At 42.9% G+C, this 20000-nt stretch overlaps 1 protein-coding gene across 3 annotated transcripts in view; it reads left to right on the forward strand.

The window, feature by feature from the left end:
* The window catches only part of BACH2 (BTB domain and CNC homolog 2), a 185112-nt gene that overhangs the window by 116171 nt on the left and 48941 nt on the right, over nucleotides 1-20000 (forward strand). The window lies entirely within an intron of this gene.

Below are 20000 nucleotides of genomic sequence, written 5' to 3' on the forward strand. Positions count from 1 at the left end.
AATTAATGGGGTTGCCATCACCAAGCCTACTTATGAGATTAAAAATTATGTTGGAGAGGAAATTTATCTTTATACAGAGTGGGGAGCCAGTAATTGTTTGGGAATAGTTGAAGGGATTTTCAGTTCATGGGAGAATACTCGCTGTTTATTTGTTACAGTTACAGATTTCAGGAATCTCCTTGATTTTCTGGTCTCCTTTACTCCAAGGCCAGTGTGGTTGGTTGGTCTTTGAAATGCACCATGTGCACCAGAAAACAGAAAAGGTCTTTGTTAAGCTTCTCACCTGCTTTTGGCAGAAGAGACCATCACTTGCACTGTCAAATGTTGTTCCTGCTGCTTCTTGCCTATGTATCAGTGGCCTGCCCTTCCCCTCTTTGGGATTTTGGTTTTCCAGATTCTGTCATCACTGCCTCAGCCTCCTGGAAAGAATTCCTCAGTTACACTGGTTAGCKGACACTGATCGTTTTTCCTGGTAATACCTTCAGCCAGAGCTATTTCTGAAAATCTGGGATTTGGAACAGTAGGTCAATTTGTAAAACAACGAGTGAAGAGGGACAGATGGCTGTGGATAYGAGAGCATGTTTCTGTTCATCTCCATTTGGCTTTTGCTGATGCTTCGTTGTTGCACGAGTTTTGAGGCTGTCGCTTTGCATTGGTTGAGCGGATGTTGCTCCTTCGTTTGGAACATTTCGTTGTCATGGCCCCCACTCTGCTCCAGTGGGGCTCCAGGGCAGGCTGCCTTTGTGGGAGCTTTCAGTGCCTCAACACCCAAGGACATGGAAAGGGATTGCAAGATGAGTGGATTTTCTGCTCAGAAATCTGGCTGTGTTTTTCCTGACCTTTTCTCCCAGCAGCTGCACTAGGCAAAGCTTTTCCGATKATTCCTTTGCTCAGGGTTGCCAGACTCACCTTTCTTTGTTATTCCAGTGTAAATGATGACTTCCCTGTCTTCTCTTGTGCTGCAGGGTTTTGCTCAATTCTTAGACAGATTCTGATTGATTCAGTCTCTCTGRGTAGTGGTGCCAGTAGCATTGCCTCGATGCATCTTAATTTTACAGACCTGAAATGGAAAAGTGTGGGGGTGTGCCACAGCCCTTTTTTCCTTGCTCATGATTCATTCAGCCCCATTTCCACCCCCTTATTTCATGCTAGAGGGCTCTCCAGTCTGGCAGTGGTCGTCTCTTTTGTAAAGGCTTCTTCATTAAATACAAGGGTGCAGGCATCCCATTATCCCTGTGCTGATGCTGAGCTGTGCAGCACCAGTGGGCACTGTGGGAGATGTCCAGTTCACCACTGTGAGGAGTAGTCATACCTAACTGAATGTAGTACTCTGCTTTTGTCTCTGAAAAAGGGATGGCTAGAGGAGATTTAAGAATATCCGTGAGAATTGAAATACTTAAAAGCATCTGAGCTCCTCTGGCTTACATAGATGTGTAAGATGTGGCTTACATAGTCYCCAGACCATGGCTGGTCCTGGGACCTCTTTTTTGTCCCATATTTTACAAATTATTACTTAAGCTACCTGGAGCAGTTTTTCTGGAAAACCTTGCTGTTCTCAAACCCAAGATGTCCTGTCTAATGACTGCCTGGCACCTTTCCCTCCTGGACTCTTCACTGGAGCTTGCCCACTGCTTTAGTCAGCAGAGGGGCTTCAGCTATCCTCTCCCATTTCTCACACGGACACTCATTTAACAGTTCTCTTGTAACCTTTGGTGTGTTGCTGGTTTTAGGCTTCACATGTTTTCTCTCCCTTTTTTACTTTTTTAGAAACACCACAGTAAAACTCTTCTCTTCACATGTCAAATTTAGTATTTGTTAYAGCAGAGACTGTCTACAGAATTCATGCTTTCCCTTCCATAGCAGCGCAACGGTGCTTGATAGTGAAGCTGGTGAAATTCAGAGTGATGTGTTTACATTGAGCTATCTGACTGTATACACTGCTAATTTTAAGAGGAAGGGGAACCCTTCTTGGGATAATTAGTTTTGCCGTGTTTATAGACACAATCTCTTGCTGAAGCATGTTTTTCCTGACTCCAAGGCGGCTGCTGACAGCTGGTATTACAAGAGTTCATTGGGAGTCTCATGGTCCATGTGTCCTTATGTATACACAGCGCAGACAAGATGAAGCCAGGGAGAGATAATGAAGGCAGTGATGCTAAACCCTGTAGCAGTGCYCAGTAGTGAAGCTTTTGAAGAGCCAATGTGAGCCAAATTCCAGCTCCTGTAAAGGCAGCCTTTAGCAGATTTTACCAATCTGGTTGAGCAGCCAAGAAGTCAGGGAAACCTTTTCTTCTTACTGCCCTGGCAGTGGCAGCACAAGCTCCTAAATCAGGGGGTTTGCTTGTGCCCCTGTGACCCACTGGCACATGAGGGTGCTGCCACATGTCCCTTCATGTCCTTCCTGAGGCACGGGGGCAGAGGGGTGTGTGGGTCCTGTAGGTGCTGCTGTAAGGTTTTACAGTGACTCCACAACAAGCCCGTTGGCAGCACGGTGCTGAAGATGGACACTAAATACACACAACCTTCTCGAAAAGTTCAAGTGGGCAATCAGAGCACGGCAAGCAGCTGCTTTCACACTTAGGTTGCAGAGTGATTCTGGAGGGATTTCAAGGAAACCTCTTGGTAGCAGGAAACTGCTGCTCTAGGCATTCGATRGAGGAGCTGCTCCTTCTGCGCCTTTGCCTGCTTCCCTGGGCTGCTTAATAAATATGTGAGTGTAGCCATTAYCAGCCCAGCTCCGTTTCTTTCGCCTGTGCTAATGTGCTGGTATTTCATGTCACATCAAGTGAGGAGGGAAAGCGRTGATATGAAGCCTTTCCTCCCTTTCCTTAAATAGGATTGATGACCACAGCTTAACAGCATTCCGTGAAAAAGACATTTGATTGAAGGTGGCCAGAGCCTCTCCTGAGATGCTGAATAAGGATGTTCATCCTGGTAATAACTTGCCTTTGCCATTTTCAGAGCAGACGTTCCTGTTGCAAATCCTGCATTAGGTTGCTGCAGTTAAATGTGCACACACACATATCTAAAGGTACCTCTTCGATTTTCCTCCTCTGCCTCCCCCCACCTCCCACACAGCCCAAGGGAGCCCCAMAGGCTCCTTGGCAGCTCCATCTCGAGGTAGCTCCTCCAACAGCACCTGCTTGTTGCCCTTTGATGCCCCTTCAGCCATGGAGGGGGGCTCTGCTGTGCTGTGCAGGAGCATCAGCGAGCTTTCTGCACATCGAGAGCTGGAATTCCCTCTGGGCTGCTGCAATGAATATTGCAAAAAACTGCGCTGAGCAGGGGAGGGCATCGTGCTTTTATGTGCCGTGGCTTGCCAGTTTGAATCACATCTGTTGTGTTGCGGAGGGGAATGTTGCTTTGGTTGCAGTGGGTTAGTGGAGTACTAGCAAGTCTCATTTGTACAGGGTCCTGGGCKTAAGTCTCATCTCATCTGTCACCGAGACAAGGAATCTACTGTGACAACTTCTGCAAATGCTGGTTTCACTTTTGTTTGTTTGTTCCCCAGCCGTGTCCTTTGTTTCYGAAAGGCTGTTTACATACCGCAGGTTTTTTTGGTGCAAATCGATTTGCTTTAATTTCTTTCTCAACTACCTGATTTTTATCCCATTGCTTCACTAGCATCCTGTTGTTAATTCACATGATTATGTAATATGATATCCCTTCCTGGTTAGCAAAATGTTAGAATAGCTGTTGGCAGCTTCTGGAAGAGTAATTAGCAAGTAGGAATTACTTGAAGATGTGCACACTAGCCTAAGTAGGCATTTTCCAGCTGTCTACAAGTTCAAAAACTTGGGAACTTTTTGGGCACTAACACAAGATTAATGACTTGCTACTACAAAAGAACATTTACAAAAATGTGTGTGTGCAGTCCAGAGTCCAGTGTTTTCTTCCTCAAATTGGAAGTGGACATCTTTGTCACATAGAGCAGGATATTTACAGTGACTGGTAGTCCTTTTCCTGAGGAGCTGAGCCTTTTTGTTAAAAGGGGATGCCACACTCAAAACCAAAATAGTGAGAGCCACCTAAGAAAGTGCTGGGGGCTTTGTGTGGCCACGTCCTGGCACTGTGGGCATAGCTGTTCCATGTGGGCACAGCGCGGTGCAGATGCCTTTCTACAGAATGTCTGAGCCAGGACCCCCAGCTCCTGAGCCATCCCAGACTACCCCAGGACAGTGGTGTTTCCTTTCTTTCTAAAGCATGGGAGTTGCCRTCCATTTTCACTGCTGTGCCTCTATTTTGCATGAAGAAGCCCTCGTAAATTAAATACAGCCACACAGCTGTGCGAAGGGTCTCCTTTTTATCCACRGGCAGATACTGTCAGTCTTTTATTTCTCCTCATTCCTATTCTGCTGCTCCTCCAGGATCAGCCTGAGGGCAGCTGGATTTTTGTTTGTTCCCAGCAGTAATAAGGTGGCTGATCCCTGATGGTGCAATGGAGAAAGGGGGCAGGCAGAGGGAAAGAAGTACCTGGCTGGTGTATTTTGGACAGCTTTATTTTAAGCTCAGGGTGTTCTTGCCACGTCCACAGCTTCTTCTGCTTTCTGCCTTTTGCTTGACATCTCTTGTGCCTAATTCTCTAATCAGCCAGATTATCATCTCTTGGCACCATGTCCTCACCCACTCTCTCTAGCCTCTCACCAGCAATTACCTCTCCCCTCTCATCTCTTCTCCACTCTGACACTTCTCCCTGTTTGCTTCTCTGAGTGCCTGTGACTTTTCTCTCCCCTCACTTCCCAGCATCATCCCACCTCCCAGAGGGAGAAGAGACAATTTCCACGAATCTTCTGTCTCAGCATTGCCTTCATTCCCACTGCTTTTTCAAGCTCCTTGGCAGCCGTTCCCCTCTCTGTTCTGGGCAGTGAAACATTTCTCTCTCTGCCGCCTGCTCCCTCTTTTCTGCTCCCTCCCAATAGCCTTACATACTCACTGTAGTATGCAATGGCTTTATCTTYAGCTCCTTCACTTTCTTTTTGCTCRCTGAAAACATTGGATAATAGCCACTCTTTCTCACAATTCATGTTCTCACTCCAGCCCCTCTGCCTCCCTGGAGGCAGTGGAGCCAGGACTGGGCTCCTGCCCCCTTACTACAGACCTTTCTCCCTTGAAACTTCTCCAGCCRTCGCTCCTCCTCCTTTCTTTCTGAGCAGCTCTTGATCCATGTGCCCCTAGCCTCTTCAGCATTCTCTTTCTCCAAGGTAACCCTSGTCCTTCCCCTTCTTTTTTCTTGAATCCTTCCATACATCTGTAACAACACAATTCTTAGCGTCCTTGTGAATGTTGCTCCTGGCTCTTCCCCATGCCTTCAACTTTTCACCATTGCCTCTGGATTTTCCCATTTCAGAGGTKTTTTTAACATCTCAATCCTCCTTTATTATCCTTCTAAAAACATGTGCACAAACATAATTTTCAGGTTCTTAATTTCTCCTCTTTCTTGTGCTCCTTTTGGACAAATTCTTTCCACATGTAGCAAAGAAGAATGCAAGTGTGTGTATGTACTTCAGGTGAAAAACGCATGGAATAATGACTGCAAATAATACTGAGACAGCTAATTCATAAACTTGATATTTCTTCCTTGATATAAGGATGGGTAGCTCTGTTGATAAGACTCTTAATATGAGACACGTCATTTTTTAAAGTTTGGAAAGCTCATGCCAGGTGGCACGAAATACACAATGATAATAATACAGATTTTTTTAAGAGATAGTAATTAAACATTGGGCATATGTGTGCACATGTATATAGATGTATGGATATATTGGTACATATATATATGTACATAAATATATGTGGGTATATATATATATATACACACACATATTACTACAGGCACATGAGGATATGTGTCTGCTTTTAAAACACTGTGTTGGAGAATGTGCTGTGATGGAATAGCATCATGATCCAGTAGCGGCCATCCTGTATTTCATCAAGCAACAGGTATTTATTGAAAACATTTTAACGTTCCTTCGGGTATATAACCAAACTGTCTTACTATCACTTTAAATTCTTGAGGTAATGGCATGAATCTGTAGAAAGACATACCTGATCATGACCTGATAAATATAAATTAACTGAGCCTATTTCTACAAGACTTCAGTCGTCCTAATAACAAAACCTTCATTTAGTCTGATCRCTCAAAACTGTTTCTTGCTTTCATGAAGCTATACCTCTAAGTGGTCAAGTTTGTCTCAAAAGACTGGATTGGGTCCAGCATAACAGTGTTTGCATTCTTATGAAAGTCCAAGAAACAAAGTTCATAGATTTAGTTAGAAAGTCTTGTGGAGTGATTTTTTTTTTGCATTTTTTTTTTATTGCAGTCTGCAGTATAGGTTAGGTACATTTAGGATAGGCAGAAGTTGAGGGGGAAGAAGCAAGAAAAAAACATGCTTGTTTTTACATTGAGGACTGTTCTCTTTTACATGAGAAAAACTCCCTGGCAAGCGCTAGAGTTTGCCATCGAGGCTGGTCTGCTTTTTAGCACAAAAATTGCTGTAGGGGTTTGCAAGTAAAGGCAAAGCAGGTATTGATTGTCTCCTAGCACGCTGTTTGTATTACATATTTCAGTTAATAATCAGTAATGCTTTTAGATTAGTTTCGTTTGAAATACTAATCAATGAGCTTTATAGATCTCCCACTTTATACATAAACATGCCAACCTCCAGTGGAGCATAAGAGTTTCATTTTATCCCAGACTGTTTATACTATATAATTATTAATCTSTAGTTTAATCTCCTTGTCCTCATGCTTTTATGGCTTGATCCCGCTTGTTGCAGGCGATCTCAAATCTAATTAAAGGGCATGGATTAATGGCTCTCAACACCTTCACAAGTAAGTGCTGGAACGTGCCAACTACGTCCTGTTGCATGAAGACCTCCCAATGCTTCTCACTCTATGTGTGCACCAGAAAMAGGACTGGCTACCTTGTGTCATGTAATTTCCCTCTACGAAGCCTTATTTTGAACCACAGTAGGTTTTCCTGACTTCAGATTCACAGGGTCACAGTTCTCTTGGTGTGATGTTCTCTCAGGCTGTGGTTGGAAAATCACCACCAAAGTGTTTCAGCTGAGGGGGAAATAAAAGGAAAATAAAGCTTGAAATTATGTGTTGATTTCTCAACGTTCAGCATTTTTTTAGTTCTTTTAAAGCTCTGGTGCCCTCATGCTGTGGAGCAAAGACATGAGATCTCAGCTGGAGAGTGGGTCAGGGCCTCGCTGCTACTGTTCTTGAAAATCCATCTGACCAGCCAGAAAGTTTGCTAAGGAAAGCCCAGGGCATCTGATGGCTTCTGCTCAATTCTTCCTTGAAAGTCGGGTTTCTGACAAAACAGGGGGCCCTGCAGAGCTGTGYTCTCCTTGCTCCATCTGCATTTGGTGCAGTGTTGCACACTGCTCTGACTTTGCAGACCAGTGATGCTCAGCCAGTTCTGCTCAGGAAGCAAGAATCTCTTGGCCCCTGCCCTCATCCTCACCCATGTGAGCACAGGGGTCAGGTTACACAATGGCACCTTCGGTTTGTTTAAAGCAAGGAAATTATGCACAAAAGCTGTTAAAAGAATATAAGGTTGTCAAGTCAAGTGAGAAATGTTATAACATCGCCTGCTCAGCCTTCAATTGAATCCTGCGTGCATGCAAATTTGACAGTCTTTAATTGCATGTCTCCAGGATCTGTGGAGAATATAGCTTCTCAATTCACATCAGAAAAATCATACAGACTTTTTTCTTCTCAGGAAAAAAAGCATTYTCTTTWAAAGATTGTCCGGACTATAGGTGTACRTTTCATCAGCCAGGCAAAGCTTCCWTAGGTCACAGTTGCCCAAAACAGAGCCCTGAGCAAACCTGCCATGGTYCTGAAGGTGKTGTGGCAGTGGTGATTGCCACTGTGCAGACAAGACACTGATTTCTTTTGTGTTGTCCTCAGATATGGTACARCCAAGGTGTCCTCTGTGAATGGAAAGGGAGAAAGTAGCAGCAGGTGGCACTCCACATGCTGCTGGGGACAGTTTGGGATTTTGTGGGTGTCCAAGCTGAGGTCTGCAGAAACTGTGGGGAATGTCTGGTGTCGGTGGCTTCTTTCTCTACCAACAGTACATTCCCCTTGAAGACAAATGAGCAGACGGGCTGTAAATAACCATGGAGGGAGAGAGTGACATCAGTGAATACCCAACCGCACAAACCAGCCTTACGTAAGTCGGGTGTAACTCTAAACCAATGCAAGTCTCAACCATTAGGATTGCACAAGAATCGCATTGTTTGACATTTTATTAGCCAGGTTTTTAGCATTAAGGGAGAGGCATTGGAGAGAGTGGTACGTGAGCAGGAATCCAAAAGATTTTCAGTTGGAGCGGTTCTCTTAGAAATGGACTGGAAAATACAAGTCTGTGACTTGTTGCATGAGAAAATGAAGCAAGAAGGGAAGCAATTTGTCAAACAGTATTATTTGTGGACCGTCTTAAATAACATGAATCACGGGGTCTCAAATCCCGCACAGTGACCTTGTGGAATCAGAGCACATCATCTGCTAGGAGATTATGAATTTATGCATGCGCTGTACTCAGAATTGAAAAAGATGTTTTCCAAAGTTAGAATCTGTTGTGTTGGCATAACATTGCATTTAAAGTAAAAAGCGTTGAACGCACTGGGAATTGTTGAAGAATGTTCTGCCAGCTCTCAAAATTATGATTTTACACTGCCATCAATAACAAAAAAGTTACTCTAATGAGAAGCCRTTGTGGTTAAATGAAGAAATACAAGTCGTGGTAAAACATTTATTAATTTAATATCCAAAAAGGGAAAATAGAAAAGGCAGAAGTGCTCCCCGGGTGTTTTTTGTGTTTGAAATTGTGGAAGAGGATGTGTCCATCTCTGCAGTACTATGGAAAGAAGAGAAAGTTTGCTGCTTATAGCAAAGGAGGATCTGAGAGAGGCAAGAGTGGTTGAAATTAAACATTCTCACATCCTACTAACTTYTACATCCAGGAATTTTAAAGGAAGTAGCCGAAACACTCTGTTAAGTGGCTGGTAATTTATTATAAATCTTGGGAAATGGGAAATTCCAGAAAACTGGAGGGCTGCCAACTGTATTTCCGATATTTCAAAAAGATAAAAGAGATGTCCCAGGGAATTGATGGCTGGTTTAGCTTGACTTCAGTCCAGGGTAAAATAGTGGAAGAGCTATTTCAGAATCTGTCAAGAGAGAACTTGGAGGTTAAAGGTATAGATAATTCCAGTAACAGTTGAAGAGAGAGCCTGTCAAAAAAACCCCGCTGGTTCTCTTTGCTCTGTCAGGATTGCAAGTCTGTGTGATAAAGGCAGCTGTTGATTTGCCTTCAGGAGGCCAGAGTAGGTGGTCCTTTCTGCCTTTYGGGTTTTTGAACCATATAAGGAATGCCCTGAGATTAAAACTCCCATGACAGAGTTTCAAACAGAAATAATCAAGCCACTCTGTTTCCCTGGGATAAAGCGTGGCTTAGTTTTGGGTTTGGGATGTTAATCTCCTATTTGATTTGATTTGATTTGATGGCTTTTACAGCTTTAAGTGTGTTTGAGTACATTGTAGTTCCATGGGGGTAAAGAAAAAAAACAAACTTCAAAAAGCTTCATGAAAAGCTCAACAAATAATACAAGTATTCTCAAACAAAGATAAGATCCAAGTTCTTCTTATAGCAGTCTTTGTAGCTTTAATCCCTCGTTCTTTACCATGGTAAAGAAGATTTCTTAAGCTCCTCTGGATCTTACAGGAGAAGGAAAGCTTGTGTTTGCCTTCTGCTGTCTTTGCAGTCCTGTAAGAAACTACAGCTGCAGATGCTACRTTGGCTGTACTTGCCCTTAGAACCAATACCCAAATACATCAAATCTTTTCTTTGTCTCTGGGCTCCTTCAGACTGCAGTTGCACTGAGTCCAAGTGCCCATGTCTGTCTCACATCCTCTCCTTACCTTGGCTGGAGTCTGCTAGGTGTTGGCGGCAGAATTGATTGCTTTCCGAGCGCCTTTCTCTGTGGGATGATTTATTGTCTACAACAGGAAAGGCAGTCAAGTTGCAGAATAAGGGCCACTCCATGGATAAAGGGACTTTAAAACGACTTCTAGGCATGTGTCAGACTCTGAGAAAAGTGAGAAGGTTTGCAAGTCCTGCTTAAACCTTATTCTCAGATYTTTGCAGGATCAAAACCACAGAATCCCTTGGTGTAACCCAGGTATCCCCTTGGCACTTGCTCTGAGTTTCTAAAYAGTAATTTCAGTGATCTTCTGATCACTTGATCATTAGAAAAACATGTGAAAATTTGGGTCTTGCATGCTTAGATAGTACTTCCAAGATTCAGATGTGTAAATCTGTGGACTTTAATGCAGTAGTCACTAGAAGATATTTATTAATTTGTTTACTTAGTTATAGATTAGTCAAAATATATGATSCTAGCTGTAAAGAAACATTTTCCCTTCCGTTTTCAAAGGAGAACATTATTGTTGGTATCCCTTTGGTTGTGGAAAACGCTGCTACAGAGAATGGCCTGCTCTCCAAGGGGAAGGCAACACCTGTATTCTTTCCTTAGAGCAGAAGGTGTGAAGTTATACCCTACACAAGTCTGTCCCAAATTTAACCCAGTGACCTACTGCATGCGTCCCTGCTCTTCACACATTAATCACAACAGACACGTTCCAAAGGATACGCCAGTTTGCGTCCCAAGGAAAGATGAAGGATGTTTTGACTGCCTGCTAACTTGCAGCAAAGATGAAAAGCTTGCATTTTGGGGGGGTAAAACGAAGAGAGCAGATTTTTCCCATAACATCTATGTAGCATGACAGGAGAAAATGGGATTGGGTTGCTTTCGCAACCTCTGCAGTTTGTGTCGTCAAAAATGTTCGCCGTGGTTTYGGCCATTGCCTCTCAAGCAGATAGAACAGCTTCCACCAGTTATGCAGATAAGCTGGAAAAGCAGTAATTAGTCTTTCATTAATCTTATTAAAAAAAAAAGTACAATTTTGRGAGAGTTGTTTGCTTTTTTTGTGGTTTGGGGTTTTTTTGTTGTAAAAAGTGAAAACAATGCTCATTGGATAGCAACCAAAATTTCAAGTACAGAGCTTCAGCACTGAATTCCACTKGAGCTGAGAATAAAACATAAGGGAAATTAGTAAATTCCATTCAGATAACTTGTTAACATAATCTTTGACATTCAAAGGCTGCTAAAAGGAGCTGCACAGTGCTGTTCTTCATAATTTGTAACTTCCAGACATTGGTAGCATTAGGGCAATATCAGCCAGGCCTTTGTTCTCATAGTTATACTAACAAAAGAGATTTTAAACACAGAGGCACCTTCTTTACTATCCCATGCTATTGTTAATACTGGCAGGTGACCTGGATATTTGATGAACCATTTGTACTTCAACAATTCCATCRTTTCAGACAGCGTTGCTGCAGTGCAGGTTATACATACGTGTACACATATGCTCTCAGAGGAACACATAAATTATTTAAAGGTTTAGGGAAAAGGGTGAAACCATAACACTGCATCACTTCTCTAGCAAAACCCCCAATTACTCTTTTTTAAGCAAGGAAAGCAGTGGGCCTTTGCCAGAATTTCCAGCCTCTGTTGAAGTGGAGACCTTAAACTTTTTCAGACTGCATACCAAGCTGGAAGGCAAAATAAAAATAAATCTCTACATAATTTTTCCCTCTCAGATTCATTAATCTGGCAATCCAGCTCACCCAAGAACAACCCAAAAGGTTGTGTCTTTCACCCAAGGTTCTGAAATCATTGACTGCTTCTGAAAAACATAATATGTTGTTTGTTGTGCTTGGTGGTTTCCTGGCAGTGTTTCAGTGTTGGGCATTCCCCATTCTGCTTTGAATAAGCTATTTTGAGTAGCAGACTTGGTTCCGGCCCCCTTCACCATAGCCAGCTACTGTAAAGAGCAGTGTGAAAGCTGTGAGAGATTTTATCAGGAAAGAGTTCTGTGTTTCTTACTTTCCGTGTTCATATGTGTCAGTTGAGTAGCTTCTGAGAAATAAGGATAGAGGACAGTTTTTCTGTTGTTCCTCCTGTTTTCCTACCTGGTTTATGTGGAAGTTGTCCCTGCCCATGGCCAGGAGGTTGCAGCTAGATGATTTTTAAGGTGGGTTCCAACCCAAACCATTCTGAATCTGTCTTCCCCCATCCATCTACCATGCCTCTCTCCCGAGGGCATCATCAGTTTATTTACAGAACATTGAAAATGCATGTTGAACTAAGCCTGACTCACACAGTGTAGGAAAATTAGTAGTATAATTATGTAATTTTTACTGAGTCATAAAAAGACGCATGTATATACTTTGCCTGGTAGGCCTGTATAGAATGTATATGYCAATGCATGTACCGTATGTAAACATTATTTGCATGTTAACTAAAGTCCCTAAAGACTGCAAGCTCTCATTACCTTGTTCATCTGGGTAACTCTCTCAAGGAACAATAACAATACAACCCTCTGAAGTCAAGAAATAGGTTTTATCTCCATGTGGAACATAAATCTGTTTGGACTCTTCAAAGCAACCTCCACTGGGAATCGCTGCCTCCTTATGGTACCAATCTCTGAACAACCTGAAGCACAATTTCTCTAGAGTAGACACCTGGGGTTTAAATAAACATTCATCACGGAGACTCCGGGCATCCTGACAGTACTTAAAAAAAAAAGATTCATTGTAGAAATGAAGCTGTGGTACATTTCTGCTTGTGTGTTCATTCTGCCAATAGCAAAATCATTGTGAGTAACCAAAATGCTACAGATGAAAGTTATATTCAGCAGTTCTGCTCAAAGGTCTGCAGGATCAGAGTCCCTTTTTTTTTTTTCTTCTTTTTTCTTTTTTTTTTCTTTTTCTTTTTCTTTTTTTTTCCCCTTTTTTTTGCCTAGTATCTATCCAGTTGTGCTGTAGGGTCTAGATCCAGTGTAGCAAAAGCAGTGAGTGACTTTGCAGTGGGACTTACTTCCAATATCAAAAGCTCTGCACTGTGATGGCATATGAATATGCCATTCCACAATCTACAGGCACATCCCTGTTCCTGTCACTTYACCTAAGGAAGGAATTTCCAGCATTCTCAACTCCATTTGGAAAGCGTGTGAAGCTTGCCATACAGAAATGGGGCTTATGACCCAGCCCTGCAGCTGTCCCAGCGCTGATGCTTGTGCTGCCTGTGGGGTAGCTGGTGGGGGACCAGTTTGTGGCCTTTGAGCCATGTGCAGCTGTTGAGCACTTTCGAGGGTGCTCCCTGGGCTGTGCATGGTCAGTGTGTTGGAGCCATGCAGCCTCCTCAGCAGCTGGAAWTCTCGCCTTTGGGAGATGTTAGCAAATATCTGCAGGGCTCTCTGTGTGCCCAGCCCGACCTGTCTGTCTCTAAGGGCTGTGGTTCAGTCCTCCTTTGGGTCTCTCTTAGCTGTGTCCCTTCCCACTCACAGTCCAGTGAAGGTCGTGCTTCATGGAAGCAGGGTCAGGAGCAGCAGCCATCACTCTCGTCTACATCTGCCAGCCAGGAATGCTCTACAGCATCTTTTCCACTTCTCTGTGTACCTTCTGCTTTACAGCAGAAGCTGCTTGATCAATGTGAAAAGCTCATTTCTTAAGACAATCTTGCTAATGGCCCTGGCACCCACAGTATGTTTGGCAGGAGGAAAGTRCGTGTAGCCTGGCGGCCTGTGAGTCTATTTTCAATTATCTGGGGTGCTCAGAGAAGAAGACATTAATATTGCTGAGGATGACATAGCAAATTACTACTGCTCCCTAACCTTTTTAAATTGCTAACACTGTTGTAATCTGTAATTACAGAAATCAGTGTGAGAATTGTGGCACAGTATAATTATCTTTCCTGATACTTTATTGCTGTATGAATTATTAATCAAAATCAGTCTTGTATAGTATTTGCRGCAACTAAGAAGAATAATCTATAATTAAATTTAGTTGTTTCTATTTTTGTGCTGGTGTTTTATGATGTTGTAATTGATAATTAATTGGTTAAAAATTCACACGATTCTTGGGAGTTTCATATGACTGTGACTGCTCAGTATTCAGCATTTATTAATTGAATAATGGGCTCACTGAAGAGACCTTTGTATATAGTCTGCTGTCATTACAATGAGCTCTCAAAAATGGTGAATTAATCATTAGGCCTTTCAATAGTTTCTTTTTAAAGGAAAGCAGTGACAATATAATCATATCCTTTGTTGTTATAGCTATAATTGAGAGATCGTAATWACCAATTATAAGCATGGTCATTTTAGGAGCTCTGAAGTGTCAGTTATTGATAACTTTCTTTAAAAACAAAGTGTTGATTACACAGAACAAGTCTTTTCATAGGAAAAATATTAGGAGATGGGGAAGGAAGCCTGGAAAATTATTTTCCTCCCACTTGCCACTTAAAAAYAGTGCATGTTTATCCCTAAAAGGTGTCAAGTCTGATGTGCTTCTGCTGCCATTTGTCAGAAGTACAAGCTGCTCTCAACTTTTTTTTCCTTATTTTATCATCATTCTCCCCGTTTTTTTTCTGAGTACCTTTTGCTAAATTGTTAGGAGGAAAAAATAATAGAAAATGTCAGAACAAAAGAGCATTTTTTCACATTCTCTGCCTGAATCCTGTTCAACAGAAATACTGTGCCACGTTTACRTGCAAATCTGTGATGCAGACTCCCGCTATTGCTGACCAAAGAAGCCTTAGATGTGCACTGTCGTAGATGTGATGTCCAGTTTACATCTCCTAGGGTACATGGAGGGGGATGAGATTATGCCTTTAGCTCCCTCTTTTCCCCCTTCCTTGCTGGTGGTTTGCCATGGACAGACTACAAAGATGCTTCTGCTGCAGTTTATGCACCTTTTATGAGTCGAATTTAGCATTGTGTGGCTTCTCATGTCCTAAACCAACTGCTCTGCTGGAGCCAGTGGGAGAAGGAGTCTCTGGTGTCAGTGACACCCAGCACATGTTATCCTTGGACAGATGTTCTCTGCTGCTTGGTCCCAYGTGACTTCAATTCTTGTTCGAGAAAGGGGAGCACCAGGCAGCATGTCTGTCACTGTCCCCTGCAGCTGGGGACACAAGGGGTGTGGARGTATAGGAAGCAATAGATTTGGCATTTCATCCGTGTTGGCATCCATCAAATATTTTGCTTCTGAGGCAGTAGTTAGTAGGTCAGGAAAGCTGGATGACACAGGCACGTTCATTGTTGGGCAGTGTGCCGCAGCATGTAAATATTCATTCCATTTTAACTTGTACTCTCAGTAATGTGGCTCCGGATAGTTTTATTAGGAGTAACCAGTCCTTTTACATGTGTAGTGGGGTCTTTGCCCAGTAACATGCAGGTCAGTCACACATACGTTTAATTCCAGTGAATGTGAAATCTCTCAAGAAAAACTGAACAACCATCATGCTATGAGGACAGGTTCTTTTCAATGATTCATTTCAATTATGGCTCATTTCAGTGATGAGGAATCACAGCCTCTCCAGGCAACCYGTTCCTCAGCTTTTCTTTACATTCAGTCCAAACCTGTGTTGTTTCCAATTGTTCCCTGTGTCTGGCTCCATCTTGTCAGTGACCTTGCAGGAGGAGTGGCAGACTACTGTGGAGACCCTGTGTGTACATCCCAGCAGTCTGCCACCCAAGAAATAAATGTGCCCAACATTGCTGTAGCTGCAGGGATCAGAGGAGCTCGKGCATGCTCAACAGCGTGACCACAGGCCGATGTAAGCCGGTTTCTGGAGAAAYTTCACTGCCAACCTGCTGAAAATTGCTTCTGCATTCCTCCTCTGTTGAATACAGCTTATCCTAAATGATTTGCAGTCTGATGCAACTTCTCAGCTTATGACAACTGAGTTTCTCTAACAGCCATTTCTAAAGGTTTTGTTAAAGGATTTCTGAAAGTCAACACTAATTACATGTACCAGTGTTCCTCACTGCTAATTTGACACACTTCAGGAATTCTAATAGAGCCCATCAGAGACATGACTTCCCCTTGCAGAAGCCATGCTGCTTTGTCACAGTGATAATTTGCCTGGTTAAGTGCTCTGAAGCTCTGCCATGATCGAGATTTACCTTTTCACATAATTAGCCCAGTTCTGATGCAGGACTTGCTGCTCTGTCTTGATAAGATTTTCTCTCTCCCTTTGTGTTTCCCTTTAAAAACAGACACCACATTGCCTGTGCTTGAGYCTTGTGAGGCAGGAGCTGGGTTTTTGTGATAGGTAATGTATTTTTGGTAGCAACTCAATGTTTTTATGAGTTCCTGGAGAGTTTTGGATGAGCGCCAGCCAGTGCAGACAACGCGCTGCAAACCAGAGTGATTYGGATGTTCCATGAGTAACATTTTTGGTCTCCCGAGGTTTTATACTCTTCYTCCATGCTGCCCATGCACAAGAGTTTGCTGGGATCTTCCACCCATCACCATGGAAGGAACGTGTAAGAAACCTTTCAGTTCATTTCACTTCAGTTGCTGGCCTTTACCAGCAACTCTTTTTGGCTAGATTTCAGTGGTGCTTTCCTTGCCCACAATAGTTCGTGCCAGTTTCTGGAAACTTTTGTTTCGTAGAGGCTTTTTCTGGCAGCATGGTGACCTATATGCAAACAAATGCACAGCATGTTCTTTTGAGCCAGAGAAAGGCTTGCTAAGACATTCTCTCTTCAGTTTGAAGAAATACCAAGTGTGTAGCAATGATTTCCATGAATAAGGTTCTGCAAACTCAGCATAATACTGAATTCAGCAAAAAATGATGCCGTTTGAATTAACACTGTGTAAAAGGCTTGCAGCCCAGCTTGCCTCAGAGTTCAGAGATAATACCAGATCCCTGAGTCTTTTTCTTCTATGGAGAGGGGAAAAAAGAGTTGAATTCTGCTAATTTTCATGCTACTACATGCCAAAGTCCTACAGTGACCTTTTCTCTTTGCCCTCTAAACCCTTTCCCTGTGAAAATGAACAATATACTTCCCAGTGAAGGGTTTCRCCATCTTGCGCCTTTCCTGCAGGATAAAGCCCTCTTGGAGAGGAAACTCCCCATGTCTGGAGGTCATTTGGTCGATGGCCGATCCTGGAAAAGGAAAGACTGTAAATCACTTGTGTTGGAACATAAAAGCTGATAAATAGGTGGTCCTGAGCTGCAGCCCAGTTTCCCTGTGCACAATGCAGGGCTTGGGGTTGCTTCCTACAGCGGCCAGGGGCACAGTCAGCGGGAAGTCTGTGGAAGGCTGAGATTGCAGCTGGCAGACAGGACATCCACATGGATTCTCAGTGGCTGTGGGAATGGGAACAGCATGGATCCACCTTCAGGAAGCCCCTGGAGTCATAGCAGTAGCCTTGGGCAAGTAGGAYGATATAAGCAGCTGGGTGGAGATCCTTCCTGGGAGCGCAGGTAGGGATCCGCTGGAGTGGGCAGGGCAGTTCACAGCCCCAGCGCCTCGGGACTGCACCACTCAGGTTTCCTAGCACAGAAGGCAGGCTTGCTCACCAGTGGGGAAATACACCATGGTATTTTCAGCACTTCACAGGGCACGCAGCAATTTTTAAAAAAAATACACTTGATGAGAGCTGTAGTTAAAAAGTGGGAAATTACTAATTAGTAACCAAGTAATTCTGGGTTTGATTCACACAAATTGCGCTATTACTGTAAGAGAGGATTGCAATTTCAGGTTAGCTGAGTTTTGGTGGGTTTTTTCTAAGGCACTGAAAATATAATTCATGTTCTGTTCATTATCTGCCAGGTTTCGGGTTTCTTGTCCTTTTTTTCGTCATCTGAGATATTACAGGCATAAGACATGCCTGGAAAATAAAGGGAAAAAAAGCTTACTGCTTTCCCCTTTGCAATGTCATTTGCAACTCTCAGGTTTTCCCACTAGATTGTTCTTGTAAACTCTTTCACTTCATAGCACGCAAGAGTGACCACTTAGAACATCATTATTGCACTATCGTTAGCATCAGAGTTTAGTTATACAGAAAGCTGTGAATGAGATGAGCGAAGTGTCATTTTCTCTTTTACCTTACTGGAGCGCTAATAACATGATTGCTGTCAATTCTTCTCATTAGTCGCAATTTATACAGAGAATTTTTTTTTTTCTGGTTAAGAAATCCAGCTGGTATAACCCATCCCCCACCAAAGAGTCTCCCTCCCCTGCCTGTGTGCAGATCAATTAGCAGMTATATATCTTCTCTCTAGATGTTAAGTTGTAGAAGGGCTAACCTCTGTTAGTTGGCTGTAGGGCTTTTTCTGTTCATGTAAGCATTTCAGCTGAGTACTCAAAAGTGTAGCATGAGTCAGCATAAAGGTTGAAAATACCAGTAAAAGAGAATCTGTAAGCATTCCATTAAGACTTCCAGTAATATTACAGTTTTTGCACCATTGGCAAAAATACCTATTTTATACAGAGAGTCACCACAGCCACTGGTTGAAAAAGACTCCTATAAAGGTGGGAAGATGGAGTTACCTTTGAGAAGTTTAGTAAATATAAGTAACACATGCATCCTCTTAAGTCTATTTTGTCTAGGTGATTAGTGTCTTTCAAATGACCCTGTAGGAAAATGGTAACCTAGTTTGGACTCACAGCAAGAAAAATAGTTTGAAGTCATGTTGTGTTTAGTCATGTGCCTATATACTGCACTAGCAAAGGAGAATATTTGCAATGGTCCACATTAAAAAGTAGCAGAGAAGGAATTTTGCTTTTACTTGGTCCAGTAGGCAGATATTTCAATGCAGCAGTACTATTCCAAAATACCATCAACTTACCCTTAGCCGTTGATGCCTGTGAATTTTACCTCTCAGAAGGCAGTTGTTGCTCTCAATAAGGAGAAATAATTACTTAAAAATACTGAAGGTTTGTTCATTTGCACAACTTTCCCATCAACAACAAATAGAGTAATGCGTGCAAATAGTCCTTTTCCCCATGTAAGCCTGAAAACATGCAGATTCGGTTTGGGATACACAGTGTGTTCAGTAACAGCACAGGCTTTTGCACCTTCCTCCTCAGAGAAGTTGAAATGGAAAAATAATGCAAAGAGAATTTAGTCTAATGCTGGGGAAAAAGTTTTGGGTAAATGAATTACTTCAATGTGTTCCACTGCAAAGGGGGTTCATGTAGTGTGGGTATTGGGGGGAGTTGTCTCCTTCCACCATGACCACTGCAAATCCAGTCCCCATGTTCAGAGGCTTTGCYGAATTTCTGTGTGTCAGAAATCACAGAACATCTGGCAGAGAATTTTCCTGGCTCAGACRGTTGTAATAGATGTCTTACATCATTCCAGCCTCTGCCTTGCTGTCAGAAGGGGGAGACCTGCAGGCAGGAGTAGCCTCAGCGCTCATGTGCTGCCTGGGGCCAGACATCCATACAAGTCAAGAGATTTTCTTGGGTTTCTGGGTCTGGAATTCAGAAACTTTTACTCTTCTGTAAATTAAGCATTAAGCCACTGGTGAAGGCATGTTGCTTTAGCCATACATGGAAACAGATTTCTTCTGGAGCCACTACATAGCTTTCTCTCCCCCTTATGGCTTAAAATTTTGATTGAGAAATTAAGTTGCTATAGCGAGTGGCTTGTCTTTGTCAGGTACAGCTCCACCTTGCCTTTTGCTTGAGCCARGGTCTTCAGTGTGAATGTGTAGTGCTGCCTGTCCACAGGAGAACAGACTGGGGGTTTGAGGGGTTTTTCTCTTTGATCTGRAAATATCAGAAGCAAGCGCAAACCCCCTTTTTTTCACCATTAGGAAAGCCAACAGTCCCTCTTGTTTTGTTTTTTCTAAATCTTCTAGAATTTCCGATGTCCCCATTTTACGAAACTGGAAATTGAAGATGCATAGTAGGTGGTTGAAGGAAAGCACTTTGCAGTCCGTCTAAACCCGACTTTGGTTTTGAGGGGGGAAGTTGGTGTGGCAAGTAGGTAGTCCAAGCATGACATGGTGAAATCTGGTGCTGTCAAACCAGTATCAATCGGGATATCTTTCCCTAGCAACTTTCTTGGATTTAAGCATTAATGAGCTGCTCAGCYGTGTCTTGAGGTATCCAGATAG

The sequence above is a fragment of the Malurus melanocephalus genome, unplaced genomic scaffold, assembly GCF_030028575.1.
Source record: "Malurus melanocephalus ecotype Western Australia unplaced genomic scaffold, MMel_1.1 scaffold_405, whole genome shotgun sequence".
Taxonomy (NCBI): Eukaryota; Metazoa; Chordata; class Aves; order Passeriformes; family Maluridae; genus Malurus; species Malurus melanocephalus.